The 20,113-nt window shown below is 42.1% G+C and overlaps 1 pseudogene; it reads right to left on the bottom strand.

Moving 5' to 3' along the window:
- Nucleotides 1-753: 753 nt before the first annotated feature.
- LOC141264450 (kinesin-like protein KIF20A) overlaps nucleotides 754-20,113 on the bottom strand; it is a 52,914-nt pseudogene continuing 33,554 nt past the window's right edge.

Below are 20,113 nucleotides of genomic sequence, written 5' to 3' on the forward strand. Positions count from 1 at the left end.
TGTGCACATACCCTTATATTATACGGGCTGGTGGGGTTTGTGTGGAACGGCTGCTTTTTTTGACCTAGTCTGACCCTGGTTAGCAGCCATTTAAAAAAATAAATCAATTGCAAGCAGGACCCCACTGCTGTCTGTATTTAACCAGATACTCTCCTTCATGGAATTACTGTCCGTAAACAACCAATGCTACAGCTGTAAATTACCTAAAGGGAATCTGTCACCAGGTTTTGCCACCTAATCTGAGAGCAGCATAATGTAGAGACAGATACCAGCAATGAGTGACTTCTTGTGCCGCTTGCTGTAGTTTTGATAAAATCACTGTTTTATCAGCAGAGCACCACTAGAGATTAGTAAACCTGATGCAATGTAGAACAATGCCATGAACAGTGTCATGAACCTACCAGAGGGAGTCTACGCTAAAATACACAAAATCACATCCACTTTGCTTGTAATGTTGAACATCGTGCAAGAAAAACACAAATTATATTATCTGGAAACTTAAAACAATGGTAGAATTTCTATTTTCCCACCCAGTTCCTTTGATGAAGCAATAATGTCGCAAATTTTCACTTGTCAGCAGGAAAGCAAAGCTCACCCTTGTACATTTATCATGAAAGATGATATGAGGAAAGGTTCAGCAACCAAGCAAAAAACATTAAAAGTTGAATTATTTTTTATTTAATTACATCTAAAACATACATACATATAAATACATAGCCGGTTTATATATACAAATAGTTTAAAATAGACTCCTCATTTACGAGCCAGCAAAGGTTTTTTCCTAGCCAGGCCAGTAGATTCCTCCGTTTTTTCCACACCTTTCATCTTCTTTGGAGTGGCACTCATGGAATTTTTAATACTAGACAACAAGCCTCTTTTGGGTTTTGGTTCACCCACGGCAGACATGAGCTTTCTACTTTCATCCAGCTGCCCCTGAAGTTCTGTTATTGAAGCCTCCAGCTGGATAGCCCGCTCCGCCAGACTCTGGAGACCTCGGATTTCCTGGTCCTGTGAAAAGCCAGCATTTATCATTTACACTTTATCATGTTTAGGGTAAAACAATACGCTAATCATAAGTATATATTAGGCATACTTTGATTTTCAAATGCTGCTTCAAGATCTCATTTTCTTCAGTCAATTGTCTTCCATTCAGGTCGGCTTCATCCTTAATGTTCTGTATCTGCACCCTTAAACCGATTATGATCTGTAAAAGTGACAAAAACACGTCTGAAGATGTATCCTACACACATGAACACCAACATTTTCTGAAACAAGCAAGGTGGATATAGATATTTCTCTAAACCCTGGGCCCAAATATCTAGTTTGTGCCCAGTACTACACCCATGTAATATAGGGTAGGTACATTCCATCCTACAGAACATGGGCCGCTATTAGCAAGGCTTGAAGAACAACCAGGCCGCAGATCTATTAGCCATCTCTCTACTATACAGAAAAGGGGAGATTACGACAAGATACTGGCATTTCTCACAATGTCATTAGGTAAAATGTTTAACCCCCTTCCGACATGGACAATTTCTGGTTTTGCGCTTTTGTTATTTTCTTCCCCCGTCTTCCAAGAGCCATATATACATTTTTTTTTCTATTTTTCTGTCCACAGACATATGAGGACTTGTTTTTTTTGCAGGACAGGTCGCACTTTTAATTGACACTATTCATTCTACCACAGTGTTAATGGAAAAAAAGAAAAAATTCCAAGTGTGGTAAAATTGCGAAAAAAAAAGCAATTCTGACATTTTTTTTGGTAATTGTTTTTACAGCATACATTGTGTGGTAAAAAATTTTCTACTAATATGATTCTATTCATCAGTAGTGATGAGCGAACATGCTCGCCACTGCTCGGTACTCGCCTAAGCATCACTTTGCTCGACAAGCTCGGCGAGTATTTCCGGGTTGCTCGGGTGGGAACGCTTGTCCCCTCCCTGCATGTTGGTCACTCTTTAGAGAGCCAATGAACATGCAGGGATTGCCTGCCACTCACTGTAATGCCGTAGCCATGTTGGTTGTGGCATTACAGTGATTGGCTGGTCGCACAGCATCATCAGGTGTATAGAAGACCAGGCTCCGCTATGCTTGTCAACTCCGGAACACATTAATTATAGGCACGGAGTGTATGTGGCAGACTGCAGTGCATATAGTGCAAGAGGGTCCATTGAACATTCCTGCTGCTGCTGCTGCTTACAGATATTTGTAGACATAGCTCCAGATATCAGGGCCTAGGGAAATTTTTTTTATCTTAATCCTGGTTATTTGCTTAAAAAGCAGTCCAGAGTACACAATTTTTCTGCTCCATTTGCTTGTTCTCACTGCAAAATAAAGCCAGATCTGTTCCATATTTCAGCGATAAAAATTCAGAAATTTAAACTGAATGTGGAAAATATTGGCCTCCTTTTCCATTCCGTTGCAGTGTGTCGGTCAAGCTATTCACACTAGGTGTCTGAAGAAGAGTATTAGCAAACTACAGGCTTGCTATTTAAAATTGTGGTTCTCTGTCAGATGTATCACATCACTGCGTTCCAAAATCAGCCATTTCTCGTGAAGGTGGAAAATATTGTCCTCCATTAAAAATGGGCAAGGTGCATGGCAAGGGACGGGGAAGTGGACGTGATGGTGCATGCAGAAGCAGAGGACGTGGCCGTGGTCAAGCTGAAATTGTGCCACAACAAACACCCACATCTTGTCGCTTGACTTTCCTGCCCCAATTAACAGGGGACCATAGAACACCACTATTGAACACAGCAGTGTCAAAAGGTTATTGGTTGGAGAACAGATAATGCTTCCAGTCACTTAGCCACCACCAGCACGTCATCCACACGGTCAAGTCTCAGTAGCCATGAGTCTGGACCGCATATTCATCACCCTGATCCTCAGGACAAAACCAGGGGAGGAGTCCTGAGGAGATAATTTGCATATTCCCACTGCACTTTGGGGTAAGTGAAGAGTCTCCGCGAGCTCAAAGAACACTGGATTTTGGCTGTTGGAGCTGAAAAGAGGACATCGGTAAACCGCGCGCCGACTGGCGCGCGCATTTTGAAGCTTTTTTTTAAGCTTTTTTCACTGTTTTCAGAACATTAACAATAAGAACATGGAAGAGTCCAGGAGCCATTTGGTGAGCTGCATATCCTGCTACATGTTCACAGACTTGCCAGTGGAAAAGCCAGACTTCACATGCCAGAAATGCAAGCTTGTGTCCCTGTTGGAGGAAAAGTTGCGAAATCTAGAAGAGAGGTTAACTACCTTGAAAATCATTAAGGAAGGTGAAGAGTTCTTAGACAGAGCAGAATTATCTCTTCATGATTCAGAAAGAGAAGAAATTCAAACTGCACCTGACGAAACAGAGGAATGGAAGCATGTGACCCACAGAAGCAGGAGGATCGAGAGGCAGTCAGCACCCATACTGCTCAGGAACCAGTACCAGGCTCTCACACAGGAGAACCATGAAGAAATACAGCAAGATAAGACTTTGCCAGCAATGAATAACCTTGTAAGCCCTCAGAATCCTCCTGGATGGAGAAAGAAGAATGTTGTGAAGAAAAAACGGAGAGTGGTGGTCATGGGGGATTCCCTGTTAAGAGGAACAGAGGCCGCTATCTGCAGACCAGACATAACCTCAAGAGAAATGTGCTGTCTTCCAGGTGCAAAAATTAAAGATGTATCTGACAGGATATCAAGACTCTTCAGACCTACAGATCACTACCCATTCCTGCTAATACATGTGGGGACAAATGACACCGCAAGAAAGGACCTGGAAACCATCTGCAGTGACTTTGAAGACTTAGGCAAGAAAGTGAAAGAATTGGGAGCGCAGGTGGTCTTCTCATCCATCCTCCCAGTGGATGGCCATGGAACAATGAGGTGGAATAAGATTCTACAGGTGAACAACTGGCTACGTCGATGGTGCCGTCAACAAGGATTTGGATTTCTGGATCACGGAATGAATTACCTATACGATGGACTACTTGCTAGAGATGGGGTGCACCTTACAAAGACTGGAAAACATGTATTTGGAAGTCGCCTTGCTACACTCATCAGAAGAGCTTTAGGCTGTGTTCACACGATGCGTATTTCATGCGTTTCCGCGGCGTTTTTGCAGTTGCGTAAACGCCGTGGAAACGCATGAAAAACGCATGGTAGAAGGGAAGCAATGTTCCCCAATGGAAATCCGCATGTGCTGTGCCCATGATGCGAATTTTTCCGCAGCGTTAACGCTGCGGTCAAAAATCCGCAGCATGTCAATTAGGGTATGTGCACACGATGCAGAAATGAAGCAGAAAATTTCTGCATCATTTCTGCATCTCCCTGGCAGAAAAAACGCATGCAGATTGTGCATGCGTTTTTCCTGCAGAATACATGCGGATCCACATGCAGATTCACATGCGTTTCCGCATGCAGATTGACAAGCGCTTTCCAGGCGATGTTAGCATCACCTGGAAAGTGCTTGATAACTAGGTCACACTATATAAATCCATGCAAACAGCATGGATTTATACAGTGTGAACCGAGAGCGTGTATATACTTACCTCCGATGGCCCGCGCTGTCCTGCTCAATCTGTTCTCCCGGCTGCCGGCAACTTTGAATTGAAAGATACAAAGCATGGGCAACAAACAAGGAGAATTGGAACTACTAATGCAGGAAAAGGAATATGATGTCATTGGAATCACTGAAACTTGGTGGGACGATACACATGATTGGAATAAAAGGCTAAAAGGATACAACTTATTTGCAAGAAACAGACTTGATAAACGAGGAGGAGGTGTCGCATTGTATGTTAGAAAAGCATATATCTGCACAGAGATTGAAGCTTCAGAGACTGGGAGTTCTGTGGAAACTGTTTGGGTAAGAATACAAGGGGAGAACAACGGAAAGGACACCATTGTAGGCATTTACTACAGGCCACCTGGGCAAGCTGAAGATATGGATGAACTCTATGTATCAAATGACCAAGTTCTCCAAAAAATATGACGTAGTGGTCATGGGAGATTTCAACTATCCAGACATTTGTTGGGAATCTCTCTCAAGTAAAACTAACAGGTCAAGCAAATTCTTATCCTCTCTTGCTGACAACTTTATCTTCCAAAAGGTAGGGGAGAAAACAAGGGGATCTGCTACTTTGGATCTAATCCTTATAAACAGGGAGGAAATGGTTGAGGAGGTAAAGGTGGCTGGGACCCTAGGAGGCAGCGATCATGCTATTATAGAATTTTGGATAACTAGAGGAGGAAGACATGTGAAGACTCAAACTTCAAGGTTAGATTTTAGAAAGGCAGATTTTAAGAGACTCAGAAAGAGAATAGGAGGGATCCAATGGCTGGATGTCCTTAAGGACAAATGTCCAGGAAGGATGGGAAATTTTTAAAAATGAGATTCTCAAAGCACAATCGTTAACAATCCCGAAAAGTAGGAAGAATGGGAAGCATTTAAGGAAACCAGGATGGATGAACACAGAACTTAAACACATGCTAAAAAGAAAGAAAGAAATGTTTATTAAATGGAAAGAGGGAGGCATATCTAAAGAAGATTATAATGCAGTCTGCAGATCCTGCAGGGCACGTATCAGGTTAGCTAAAGCTGACAATGAATTAAGGCTTGCAAGAGATGTCAAAAGCAATAAAAAAGGATTTTGGGGGTATGTCAAAAGTAAAAGAAAAGTCAAAGATGCTATAGGATTTTTACAGGATGAAAATGGAGAAATGGTAAGAGAGGATGTTGAGAAGGCCGAACTTTTTAATTCCTATTTTGCATCTGTTTTCTCTCAGAAAGAAAATGTAACATCAACTGATCTTCACTGTCCTTTTAAAGGAATAGAGGAATCCAAGTTATCAGTAAACAGAAAGATTGTGAGGGAATATTTAGCTAACATAAATGAGTTCAAGTCTCCAGGTCCAGATGAATTACACCCCAGAGTACTGAAGGAGATTGTAGAAGAAATTTTAGAACCACTCTCCATAATCTTTGAAAATTCTTGGAGAACAGGAGAAGTCCCAGAAGACTGGAGAAGAGCAAATGTTGTTCCTATCTTCAAAAAGGGGAAGAAGGTGGACCCAGGGAACTATAGGCCAGTGAGTCTGACTTCTATACCAGGAAAGATCTTTGAACAAATTATTAAACAACATGTATGTAAGTACATGGATAAGAATGAAGTGATTAACCAGAGTCAGCATGGGTTTGTAACTAACAAGTCATGTCAGACTAACTTAATTTCCTTCTATGACAGAATCACTGACTGGGTGGATCAGGGAAATGCTGTAGATATAGTATATCTTGACTTCAGCAAAGCATTTGACAAAGTATCTCACATCATCCTTATTGAAAAAATGACCAAGTATGCAATGGACCAGGCAACTGTTAGGTGGATTCATAACTGGCTTAGTGATCGGACTCAAAGGGTGGTTGTAAATGGCTTCACATCCAGCTGGATGAATGTCTCAAGTGGGGTACCACAGGGCTCCGTCCTGGGACCTGTATTGTTCAACATCTTTATCAATGATTTAGATGAAGGAATTGAGGGTAAACTGATTAAATTTGCTGATGACACAAAGCTAGGAGGGATAGCTAATACTAGAGAAGAGAGAGAGAGGATTCAAAAAGACCTAAATAAACTGGAGCAGTGGGCAGCAACCAACAGAATGGTTTTTAACAGGGAAAAATGCAAAGTACTACATCTGGGCAATAAAAATGAAAAAAGCATATACAGAATGGGAGGAATAGAGCTAAGCAACAGTACATGTGAAAAAGACTTAGGTATACTAATAGATCATAGACTGAACATGAGTCAACAGTGTGATGCAGCAGCAAAAAGGCAAATACAATTCTGGGATGTATTAATAGAAGCATACAGTCTAGATCACGTGAAGTCATTATCGGTCTTTACTCCTCTTTGGTCAGACCTCATCTGGAATACTGTGTACAGTTTTGGGCACCACATTTTAAAAAAGACATAGACAAACTGGAGCAAATTCAGAGAAGAGCGACCAGAATGGTGACTGGTCTGCAAACCATGTCCTATGAGGAACGGTTGCAGGATTTGGGAATGTTTAGCTTGCAAAAAAGAAGACTGAGAGGAGACTTAATAGCTGTCTACAAATATGTCAAGGGCTGTCACATTGTAGAAGGATCATCTTTATTCTCATTTTCACAAGGAAAGACTAGAAGCAATGGGATGAAACTAAAAGGGAGGAGACACAGATTAGATATTAGAAAAAACTTTTTGACAGTTAGGGTGATTAATGAGTGGAACAGGCTGCCACGAGAGGTGGTGAGTTCCCCTTCAATGGACGTCTTCAAACAGAGGCTGGACAGACATCTGTCTGAGATGATCTAGTGAATCCTGCTTTGAGCAGGGGGTTGGACCAGATGACCCAGGAGGTCCCTTCCAACTCTACCATTCTATGATTCTATGATTCTATGATTCCTTCCTCCCACCATGTCGAGTGCCCGGAGACAACTGATCCCACACTCTGAAGAGCTGTTCACTTTTCCATTGATAGATTCGGGCTTCTTGCCCGGCCAACTTCAAGCGAGTCAAGAGAACACGTGTAGCGATGCCCAAATATTGGAGCAGCCACGGTCACACAAAGGCGACGGTGGGTAAGTGCAATTACGGTCGCAGAGGTGAATGATTATGACCAGACAATTGCCAGAAAGTCAGGAGGAGGACCAGGGTGCAGAAGTGCAAGATGAGGATGATATAGTAACTAACCCAACCTGGCAGGGGGACATACAGAGCGAGGACAGCAGCACACAGGGGGAAGGAGGCGTAGCACCACAACAGGCAAGAACAAGCAGTGTGGTGGCTGCAAACAAGGCGGGAAAGCGTTCCTCGTAACACCAACACGAAGGAAGTTGCCAGTACAACTGTTAGGTCTTCCCGAGTCTGGTTATTTTTTAAAGACTCTGCAAATCACCCCAAAATAGCCATTTGCACCACCTGCCAGGCCAGCATCACCAGGGGTAGAAAAACTAGCAGCCTGACAACCACCACCAGCCTGATCAGGCACATGGCAGCAAAGCACCAAACATAGTAACAGTTTGTAAAGCCGAATAAAGACTTGCGTCCATCAAGTTCGACCTGTTAGTTCTGTAATTGCTAAAGTTGATCCAGAGGAGGGCAAAAACCCCAAATGATTTAGCCAATCTTCACCTGAGGAAAAATTCCCTCCCGACTCTGAAACCAGCAGTCAGCATAAATCCCTGTATCAACCTACCATTTTATTTTATTTTTAATTATATGCTGAAATCTGCCTGGTATCTAGAAATGCATCCAGTCCCCGCTTGAAGTGGTGTAGTGAATCCGACATTACCGTCTCCTCACTCAGTGAATTCCATATTCTCACTGCTCTTACCGTAAAGAACCCCTTCCTATGCTGGTGCTGAAACCTTTTCTCTTCCAGTCTTAGTGAATGCCCTCTTGTTACCGTAATATCCCTCCTTTTGAACAAATCCCGGGCAAGATCTCTATACTGTCCCCTAACATATTTGTACACATTTATTATGTCCCCCCTCAACCTTCTCTTTTCCAGGCTGAATAGTCCTAGTTTTGCCAACCTCTCTGGGTATTGCAGTCCCTCCATTCCCTTTATTAATTTTGTTGCCCTCCTTTGTACCTTTTCAAGCTCATTTATATCCTATCCTTTCTATATATTGGGGCCCATAACTGAGCACAGTATTCCAAGTGTGGTCTGACCAGTGCTTTGTACAGTGGAAGAACAATGTTCTCATCCTTTGCAGCTATACCTCTTCTGATACAGCCCATTACCCTGTTTGCCCTTACAGCAGCGGCCTGACTTTGGGCACTCCAATTTAGTTTGCTATCAATCAAGATGCCCAAGTCCTTCTCCATCTCTGAATTCCCCAATGATTTCCCATTCAGTGAGTACTGGTGACTTCCATTTTTCCTTCCCATATGTATGACCTTACATTTCTCCTCGTTAAACCTCATTTGCCATTTAATGCTCCACCTACCCAGCTTATCCAAATCCCTCTGTAGGTCTTCACTATCCTCTTTTGTATTAATTGTTTTACATAACTTTGTGTCATCTGCAAATATTGATATTTTACTATTTATCCCGTTGACTATGTCGTTAATAAAGATATTAAATAACATTGGGCCTAGTACAGACCCCTGTGGTACCCCACTAGTGACGCTTACCCAATCTGAGTATATTCCATTTATAACCACCCTCTGCCTTCTATCCTTTAGCCAGTTAGCTACCCACTTACAGACATTTTCCCCCAGCCCCATCATTCTCATTTTGTATACCAACCTATTATGTGGCACGCTATCGAACGCTTTTGAGAAGTCGAGATACACGACATCCACTGGTTCCCCCTGATCTACTAGAGAGCTAACCTCCTCGTAGAAGTCAATCAGGTTTGTTTGGCAGGAGCGATTCCTCATGAATCCATGTTGGTTCAGGATTAAAAGATTATTAGCATCAAGATGCTCCGTAATTGCCTCTTTAATGAAGCTTTCAAAAATTTTGCCCACAACGGACGTCAGACTCACCGGCCGATAGTTTCCGGCGTCACTTTTCGCTCCCTTTTTGAATATTGGCACTACATTCGCCTGTCGCCAATCGAGTGGCACAGACCCAGTCTCAACAGTCCTTAAATATAAGATATAACGGTCTGTCTATCACATTACTTAGTTCCCTTAGTACCCGTGGGTGTATGCCATCAGGTCCTGGTGATTTGTTTATTTTAATGTTACTGAGGCATTTCTGTACCCCAGCTTGGGTTAGATTACAACAAAGTGGGCCAAACCCCAGGGTCCAGTAACAGTGTCTGCGGGTGACACCACTGCTTGTTCCGCATGCACCCCAATCCCCTGTCCATGGCGCATGCCAAGATGCCTCCCGCCCTGTACCAGTTGTTGCACACTCAACTAGCACGTTCATGTCTTTGTCCCAGCGCATTGTTCAGTTGTCCCTACCCCAGTCCTTGGAAATATGCAGCCGATGCCCTCAACAACGCAGTTACTGAGAGAGTCCACCTAACCACAGACACTTGGACAAGTGTTTGTGAGCAGGGACGGTACATCTCGCTGACGGCACACTGGGTTAATATAGTGGAAGCAGGGACCCAGTCAGACCTTGGGACAGAACACGTCCTCCCGACGTGGAGGATTGCGGACCCTGGGTCAATCAGGGTTGCCCCCACATTCTACAGCTCCTGCACCTCCTCCTCCTCCTCCATCTCTGAAATGACCACAGTCGCAAGCTGGAAGCACTGCCTCGGCCAAGCGGCAACAGGCTGTGCTGAAGCTAATATGCCAACGCTGAAGAGTTGTGGACAGCTCTAAAAGAGCAGGCAGATCTGTGGCTGACACCACTGAACTTAGAGCCAGGCATGGCTGTGTGAGACAATGGCCGGAACCTGGTGGTGGCTCTGAGGCGAGGTGAGCTCACACACATACCATGCCTGGCCCATGTGCTTAATATCGTGGTTCAGCGGTTTCTGAAAACCTACCCGGATCTGCTTGTCAAAGTGCACCGCCTGTGTGCCCATTTTAGAAAGTCAGCTACAGCTTCCGCTGCCCTTGCCGTGCTTCAGCAGCATTTGCAGCTTCCAGCTCACCAACTGATCTGCGATGTCCCCATGCGTTGTAACTCTACATTGCAGATGTTGGGAAGGATTTATGAGCGGAAGAGGGCAGTTGTTGACTACCAGCATCAACAAGGCGGTCGGTATTCAGGTCAGATTCTACACATAAGACCTCAGGAGTGGACATGGATGTCAGACATCTGTGCCATCCTCCAAAACTTTGACTCCTCCACCAAGATGGTGATCGGCGATGATGCCATAATTAGCATCACCATCCTGCTTCTCAGTCTGCTGAAATGCTGTCTGCTCACAAGTAAAGAGGACGCATTGCAGGCAGAGCACAATGAGATGGAGCAAAAAAACCATACAGGGTGTTTCCACACAGGCCAGCCTCATCTCATCCCAACGTGAATTGGGTGATGAGGAGGAGCTGGTTTCCTACGCTATAGATTGTACTACCTGCACAACTGTCATACCGTCTGTTCAGCATGGATGGCCTGGGGACAGGGAGGAGGAGGATGAGGAGGAGAGCATGGTCAGTTGTCCTCTTGAGGACATGGAAGTCTTGCCTCTTTGCAGCCTGGCACACATGGCTGAGTTTATGCGAACTCCGGAGAAATTTCACAGCAAATTGTATGGTCCATTTTCTGCTGTTACAGTTGTGAAAATGAACAATTTAGGGCTAAAACATTTGTGGGAAAAATTAGTTTTTTTTTAATTTTCAAGACTTCACTTAAAATCCTGTGAAGCACCTGCAGGTTCAAATTCTCACCACACCTCAAGATAAAATTCCCTGAGGGATGTAGTTTCCAAAATGCGGTCACTGGTGGGGGGTTTCCACTGTTTAGTCACATCAGGGGCTCTGCAAATGTAAAAGTCTAATGGTGCTCCTTCCCTTCCAAGCCCTGCCGTGCGTCCAAACAGTAGTTTTCCACTACATATGGGGTATCTGTCTACTCAGGATAAATTGCACAACAAATTGTATGGTCCATTTTCTCCGGTCACCCTTGTGAAAATGAAAAATTTGGCTGTAAATGAACTTTTTCGTGGGAAAAATTAAAATGTTAATTCTTCCTTCGACGTTGCTTTAATTGCTGTGAAGTGTTTAAAGGGTTAATAAACTTCTTGAATTTGGTTGAGTACTTTGAGGGGTGCAGTTTTTAGAATGATGTCACTTTTGGTTATTTTGTGTCACATAGGCCCCTCAATGTCACTTCAAATGTGATGAGGTCCCTAAAAAAAATGTTTTTGTAAATGGTTAGAAAAATTAAAAGTTGAACAGCAATTTCTAATTTTTCCAACATCCTAACAAAAAAAAATGTCTCAATAATGATGCAGATGTAAAGTAGACATATGGGAAGTGTTATTTATTAATTATTTTTCACAGCATGACTTACTGTTATAAGGATATAAAAATTGAAAGTTTGAAAATTGCAACATTTTCACAAAGGCAAAAAATATCGGCCTAAATTTATCACTAACAAAGTACAAAGTACAAGGTGTCACGAAAAAACACTCAATCACCGGGATACGTTGAAGCGTTCCAGAGTTATTACTACATAAAGTGACACTGGTCAGAATTGTAAAATTTGGCTTGGTCAGAAAGGTGAAGATAGGCTCAGGTTGAAGGGGTTATACAGAAAAAAAAAAAAAAAAAAGTCGCTGGCAGAATATATAATGATGGCGCCCAAGTGGTAGCCGCCTAAAATCTGGTCAGATCAGTTCTTTTAGCTAACTTCACCAATTTGGAAACCTGAAGCGATTAAAATGTTTTACAAATGATGGAACATATGCACTGCATGTTCATTATTTTTAATAGATATTGAACGCTTTTTTAGGTAGATTCTAAATGGAATTCAGCCTGAAAGAACAGCCAAGTGCACATAACCTTAAAGTAACTTTTCTGAAGTTGGATACAAAGTTGTTCACAGCATTTTTGTGTGCATTCATTGAAGGCAAAAGGAAAACATTAACAAACATTTACAGAGTAACCGCCGGTTTAAATTTCGTTTAACCCCTTCACGCCATGGCTATTTTCTGTTTTTACGTCTGTTTTTTCTCTCCTTCTTCCAAGAGCAATAACTTTTATTTTTCCATCAATATAGCCATTTCAGGGCTTGTTTTTGCTGGTAGAGTTGTACTTTTGGATGGCACCATTCATTCTACCACAGTGTACTGGAAAATGGGAAAAAAAATTCCAAGTTTGCTCTTTTTTTTGCAATTTCAACAATTTCATAATTGTTGTTGGAGTTTATTTACCATGGTTCACTATATGGCAACACTGACTTGACAATATGGTTGTCTAGGTCAGTATGAGTCCGCAGATAAACAGTTTTTTTCAAGATTTGAAAGAAATTTTTTTGCTTTTGCCACCATTTTCTGAGACCTGTAACATTTTCATTTTTTGGGATCTGGGGCTGTGTGAAGACTTATTTTTTGCATCCTGAGTTGACATTTTTATTGATACCATTTGGGGGTAGATAAGAAGTTTTGCTCGCCTCTCATTGCATTTTATTACAATTTTGCGATGGCCAAAAACCCGCAAGTCTGGAGTTTTGATTTTTTTTTCCTTTACACCGTTTAACAATCAGATTATTATTATATTTTGATAGCTCGGACTTGGTTTTATTTTTAATAGGGCAAAAGGGAGTGATTTGAACTAGTGTTTTATTTTTTTTCATATTTGTAAACTTTTTTTTTTTCACTTTTTACTGTATTTAATAGTCTCTTCAGGGAACTTGAAGATACAATCTTCAGATCGCTTGCACTATACATAGCAGTGCATCCGTACTGCTGTCTATAGTGAAAATCACGATCTATGAACGCCAGCCAGTGACTGGCTTTCACAGGAGGATCGTAATGACAGGCACAGGGTTCAACAGATCATCAGCTTTCATGACAACCCATCGGCGCCCCACAATTACGTCATGGGCTGGTTGGAGCATGGAACAAATCATTAAATCAACAGTCTTTTGACGGAAAAGATGCAAGTTTGGCATGTGAGCCTACATCAAAGTCAGGGGGACGGCATATGACGTAAGCTCACATTGTATTTCGTGAAGGGGTTAATAAATCAGTAGTACACAAGAAAATAAGCAACTTTGTAATTTATCCTCAAGAAATAGTCTTTTTCCTCCAGTAATGATCATTCATTCTCAATTCACAGAAAATCTGCTTCTGTCACTTCATTGAGGGAAACAGGAACCATGGATTAGTCTACTGCCACCTAGAGCCCGACACTAACAATACATCTTAGCAAAAAAAAAAAAAATGTTGGATCCTCCCCAGTAGACTATTCTTCGTCAGCTAGCACCAGAGTGTCTTAGTTTAGCTTGCTGTCATCTGGAGCCAGACATGGGTCAGTGTCTCAGACCAGTCTTCGCTTTAGTAGGTTAGATTAAGCGCCAACCTATTCTTGTGAATCCCACCCACAGACAGCGTTAGGGCGACTCATGTTTTTTGTCCCCCCCAATGAGGAGTCTGAGAAATGAAGATTTTTTGATACTCCGTATAAAATCTTTGTAGTCTTCATTGGGGGACATGGAACCCACCCTTGGCTGCCCAGTTGGGCATGCATTTAAAGTTGTTGTTTTTCTCTCGGGGTGGTTATACTTTCTATTATTCATTAACGCTTTAGTTTTTTTTCCTTGTTAAGATGCATCATTCGTGTAAGCCGTCTGGTGGAGGTAGACTAGCCCATGGTTCCTTTGTCCTCTGATGAAGACTATGAGAAAGATTTTATACAAGGAGTACAAGAAATCTTCATATTCATTGAGGACAGACGTTTCCATTACTGAGATAGTAGATGGCAGTTGTTACTGATAAAATTGTATTGGGGGGCTATAAGCAGAGCTCCTCCTCCACTGCCTCCTGTAGTTCGGTAATGTAAAAATCTGTCTTCACTGAATACAGATTTTACCCCAGTATTGAGAATTTTGAAAAAAAATGTTTATATGTAAATCAATGTTACCTTTTCTTTAGCTTGACACCGTTTGGTCAATGCATCTATGGCCACAGAGGCAGAATCTATTAGGGAAGGAACAAAACTATTACATCAATCATGATATTCTGGTCTAGACATACTGCCTTAGCCACATCTTGAATAAGGACATTTGTAATAAACATATTATGGATTTATAGACCTTGGAAAACTTCTATAGTTTTTAGTTTTTTTTTACCCCCCCCCCAACCCCCTCTTTTCACATAGAATTTAAGGGGTTTTCCAACCGCAATGTGTTTTTTTTTTTTCAACTTTCAAATTGATGTGGCTGTGTAAAAAACTATACTAGTATCTTGACAGCTTGTGCTATCTTGCTCAGTCACAGGCAAAAAGCATTTACTATTTCTCACACACAGCGTAAACCACGCGTTAAGAAAATTCCACATTTGGCGTTACAATAGTGATAGATTACGCTCATATTGCTCGACTTCTACTGCCATCATAGATGCTCTAGATACCTCGATAGTAAGAAAACCCAAAAATCATGAACTTGAGCAGAAGCTAGAGGTATACTAATCAAGCTTCAAAGACTTGACACAGTGTTCATTGTAGTTTGGAGGAACGGTGCGGCTCAGATTACACCAAGTGAACAAATGTGTAAAATGTGGAAATTGATGTTTTGGAAGTTGCCAAAGTTCTCCAATCAGTCAAATAGGGGAAGAATCCCTTATTCTTAAAGACAGGTTAAAAGATGCGAAAATAAAGAATATATTTTCCAGTAACTGTACATAAAGGGAGAAATGTGGCAAACTTCAGTATCCTTGTAAGGCTATGGCCCCACTATCAGAATTTGATCAGTATTTCTCAGCAGTGGGAGCCGAAACCAAAAGTGGGTCAAAAATGCAAAATCGGTGCACTTGTTTCTCTTATACCTTTTCTCTGATTGTTCCTCACCTGGTTTTAGCTCCCACTCCTGAGAAAAAATACTGACCAAATACTGACCGTGGGGCCGTGGCTTAAGGCCCTAAATTATGAGTCCTACCTATCCGCAGAGGCTGACACCCTAATTGTCAACAATCACTAGTACAGTTATTGAATCAACTGCGAGAACAGTTTGATGTATATGAGGAAAAAGCGCTCACCATTTCTGAAAAAAAAAAAAAAAAAAAAGTATGTGAGCGTTATCAAAAGCATTCGATTCTCATGAAACTTCAATCTGATGAGACATGTAATGGTGTAGTTAGTTTAAGGCCAGTTTCATAAGTCCGGATATTTCCATAAAAAACCCGTACCGGAGATATCCATGTCCATGTGTAATTTGTGTGTGGCACACGTGTGCTGCCTGTGAGCTGCATCAGAGTCACAAGTGCTGGCGTTTGGGAATCAGTGGTACAATTAGCGCTGCTCCCAGCTGAACGCTGCCCTCATCATTGTTCCCTGCCGGCGCCGCGATCAGCCCCAGCAGGGACAATGATGAGTAGTAGTCTGCTCCCGGTGTCTCAATCTGTAAAAATAAGAAAATAAAAAAATCCATATACTCACCTGTCCCAAGTGTCCCCCCGCTGTAATCCATGCGACCGCTCAGCAGAGGAGCCATGGAAAATGAAGCGCTGCAGCGGACGAGCCCCGGACGTCCGCTGCGTTAAGCGAGTGACAGGACAGCACAGCTCCGGGGCCTCTCACTGCAGGAGTTATTCTCCCCGGCTCCTTGGTGTGAGCAGTTGCATGGATTACAGCGATGGACACTTAGGACAGGTGAATATAAGCATTTTTTTTATTTTATGCTTATTTTTACAGGTGGAGACACCAGGAGCAGACACTACAACTCTCCTCATTAACCCCTGCTGGTGCTGATTGCAGCGCCAGCAGGGGACTATGATGAGGGCAGCATTCAGCACCCGGCGCTTGGGAACAGCGCTAACTGTACCGCTGATTTCCAAGCACCAGTACGTGTCACACAGATGGCATTAGTGTGCGGTACGTGTTTACACGGACCCAATGTCTTGAATGGGTCCGTGTGATTAGTGCTGCTGGCCAAAAACGGACATGTCTATGTGTGGATCACACAGACACACGGTCCATGGAAACACACGGACATGTGCACAGACCAATTTATTTGAATGGGTCTACATGTTTTAGTGTCTCCGGTACATGTGGAAACTGTCACCACACGTACTGGACATATTGACGTGTGAAAGAGCCCTAAGAAGGAGTGACAACTTTGGAATCAATACATTTCTAAATCAACTTTTTGAGGGGGGGGGGGGGGGGGGTCAGAGGGAAGGCAGAATTATGAACTTTGGCCTAGGGTGTAGAAATGTGTAAATCTGGCCCTGTACACCCAGATCTAGAGAGAATTGTATGCTGAAAATGTTGCATACCTGTGCCACTTTCACCATCTCCCGACTGCTTCTGTAGACCAAGCACAATCTCCAGTTCTTCTATTCTTCGGTCTCTCTCCTGTCGGGATATAATTGTATTAGAGTACATTTCAGTTATCAAACACAAATAGGAAGACATTTATATCTTAAACACACTGTTTGCTCAGGACCATAATGTGGTAGAAGGGTGCGACAATCACACAAGATCAAGTAATACAAGCCCAAGAATTTATACATTAAGAAAAGTTCAGGTGGAGAGCAAAAACAAATGGCACCACAAAAATGGTACAGATGCAAATATTGTATTGAAAATACAACTATGCTGAACAGAGAGGACAGTCAGGGTAAAGATTGACTGCAAGTACAAAGTTAATCTGGGCACGACTGGAGGACTTTTGACTGCTAGTTGTACAAAAGAAGCACAACAACCTCTTACTTTTATATTTTAGATGTCAAGATTGCAGTATCTAAACATCCAGTCACAGCAGCATGTCTGCTGGTGTTCACATGGGCAAATTGCACCATACAAAAGACGTTTAGACATCTAGCATTACTGTACAAACACCTCACAGACATCTATACATGGCGGATCCACCAACCTCAACTTTTTCCTGTTCAGCCTGAAACTCATCTAGTGAAACATAATCCTCTTCAAGTTCTTCTTTTGCTTGACGACAGGCATGGTTTTTAATGGCTTTCTTGTACATTTCAAGCCTGTTCTCCAGTTGTTCCTCTGTAGTTTCTCTGAAATCTTCAAATCGCTGGCTAGAAGCACAGGAATAAAATTAATTCCCCAAGAAATGTAAATTTCAAAATGTGGCAAAATTTTTTTCCTACTGACTTGGCACCCAAAGAGGTCTGGTAAATTGCGCCCGTAAATTATTCCACCATAATCTGCACTCCTCCAAAAGTCAAATAGCGCTCCAACCTCCTAAGCCGGCCAGGTGGCCAAAATATACTGTACGACTATATCCATATAGTGCATTGCGGCACTCGTGAGAAATTATGGGAAAAAATTGTGGGATTAATTTTCTACTCTTAAACCTTGTGAAAATGAAAAGTTTAAAGATAAATGCAACATGGCATCTACAAACTTAGTCAAATTTGCACTTCAAAAGTCAAACAGCGCTCCTGCCCTACCTAACCCTGTCATGCACAACCACCAGTAGTTTCAAACTAAAAAAAAAATACCTATTCAGGAAGAAATTGCATGATTTGTGATGTCCATTTTCTTCTACTATCACTTATGAAAATGAAAGATTTTAGTCGAAGAAAAATGTAATTTTTCATTTTTTCATTCCATTCTGTGTTAGTTTTGTTAAGCGCCTAAAGGGTTAAACTTCCTGAATGTAATGAGGGGTGTATTGGTTAAGATGAGGTAAATTTTTGAGCATTCTAATATATAGCCCCTAAAAGTCATTTCGAAAGTGAATAGGTCCATAAAAATACAGGTTTTTGATATTTTCTTCAAATAAGTTACTGCTAAACTTTTAAACATTCTGACATCATAAAAAAATGAAAGGACATTTAAAAAAAAAAAAAAAAAAAAATTAAGCTGATGTAAAGTAGACAAATGAGAAATGCCATTTATTAACCATTATGTGTGGGAATATAGTTTTAAGGTCTTAAAAATTCAAAGTTTAAAAATTATTAACTTTCAAATGTTCTACAAATTTCAGATATTTTCATGAAAAGCAAAAATTTAAAAAAAAATCTCACCAAATCACATTGTGTAGAGAGATTTAAAAAACAAAACAGTCACTGGCACATGTGTAAGGGTTAATCACAGTTCACTGTATTGTTGGAGATTTGTGATGTAACATGATCTGGCCAGTAGAGGGCAGCGGAGAGGCAAGAGTTGCAGTGCAGGGGTTTGGCAGTTGGTGACAGTTGCTAAGGGAGTTCAAGGTGGAAATGAAGCTGCGCATCGTTGGTAGAAGGTCTGGATAGAGCAGCGCAACCTTGGATTTGTTTTTTGGCGACTGGCACGCATTGTTCGGCTTCACATAAGCTGACTCTGGGAAGACAACCAAGGACAAAGCATCTTGGGCTAGGCCACGCCAGACCTTATTTCTAGGGGCTTAGAGAAGCCCTTTGGAGAGATCGGTATTCTCTAATAGTCAAAAAACGCTGACTTGAAGCTATTTGGGACGCAGTCCAGCAAGGACCCTTCTACTTCAGTACAGGTACTTCCTGAGACTGACAACTGAATATATATGCGCATATATAAATAACTTTATAGAGGTTTAGTTAGGAGAAAAGGCCTCTTCTGAAAGGGACTTCAAAAACTGCTTTGAGTAGGCGATTACTAAAGTACTGGCACAACACGATTTTGTGGATTTATGCATAGAAAGGGTTAATCGTGTGTATTTTGCTCATACCTAGAGATGAGCGGTGTTCTACTCGAACTGTTCGCCAATCTCAAATTCGAGCTGTTTTGGGCGGTGTTCGAGCCGTTCGGCGAACACGAACAATTTGAGAAAAATTCGGCTGTTCGAGGTTATGTTCGATAACTGTTCGTGCACCAAAATCATAACTGGATTTTTTCACAGTAATGATGAAAATTAATGTTAATACGCAGTTTGAGTGTACAGCGGGGTGGGGGGAGGGGCAGGGGATGGATCTCTGCAGGAACAATGAAGATCTCCATTTTTTTTCTCTTTCCCGCATTTGCAGTGGGGAGGTGCAGTCTGTCAGCCTATCAGCAGCGCACACACGGAGCGAAGTGCTTTTTTTTTTTCACACAAGCAAGGGCATGTGTCATTGGCTGTGTATGTCACGTGTCCTTGCCCTATAAGACCCAGCCATTTTCCCCGTCGCCACCATTTTCTCACTGCTGCAGCTGAGTGTTAGACGGCACCACTGCTGCTGTTAGCGCTATATTGTGTAACTGAATTGCAAGCGAATTTGCTCTTAAATAGACAAAGGTTTAGGGAGTAGGGACTAGTTTGTAATTGCAGCCCTTTTGAGGGCTAGGTTACAGCAGTTCCTAGCACTTTTAGCAGGCAGGTCTGTGCCAGTGCTGTGCAAGTGTTTTTCACAGCATTTGGCTAAATCTAGCTAAGCAAATCCTTTTGGGCCTCTTGCAGAGTGTGTTAGTCAGTGGAGTAGCCTATATGTGTTGCAAGCTACACCACCTGTGTATAGAACACATTTTATACTGCACCTAGCCAAGTAAAACCTTTTGGGCATAGTAGCAGTGTGTGGTACTCATTGCATTAGGCCATCTAT

This window comes from Phyllobates terribilis, unplaced genomic scaffold (assembly GCF_046119375.1).
Source record: "Phyllobates terribilis strain yellow unplaced genomic scaffold, ASM4611937v1 Scaffold_4__5_contigs__length_816908805, whole genome shotgun sequence".
In the NCBI taxonomy this organism is placed as follows: Eukaryota; Metazoa; Chordata; class Amphibia; order Anura; family Dendrobatidae; genus Phyllobates; species Phyllobates terribilis.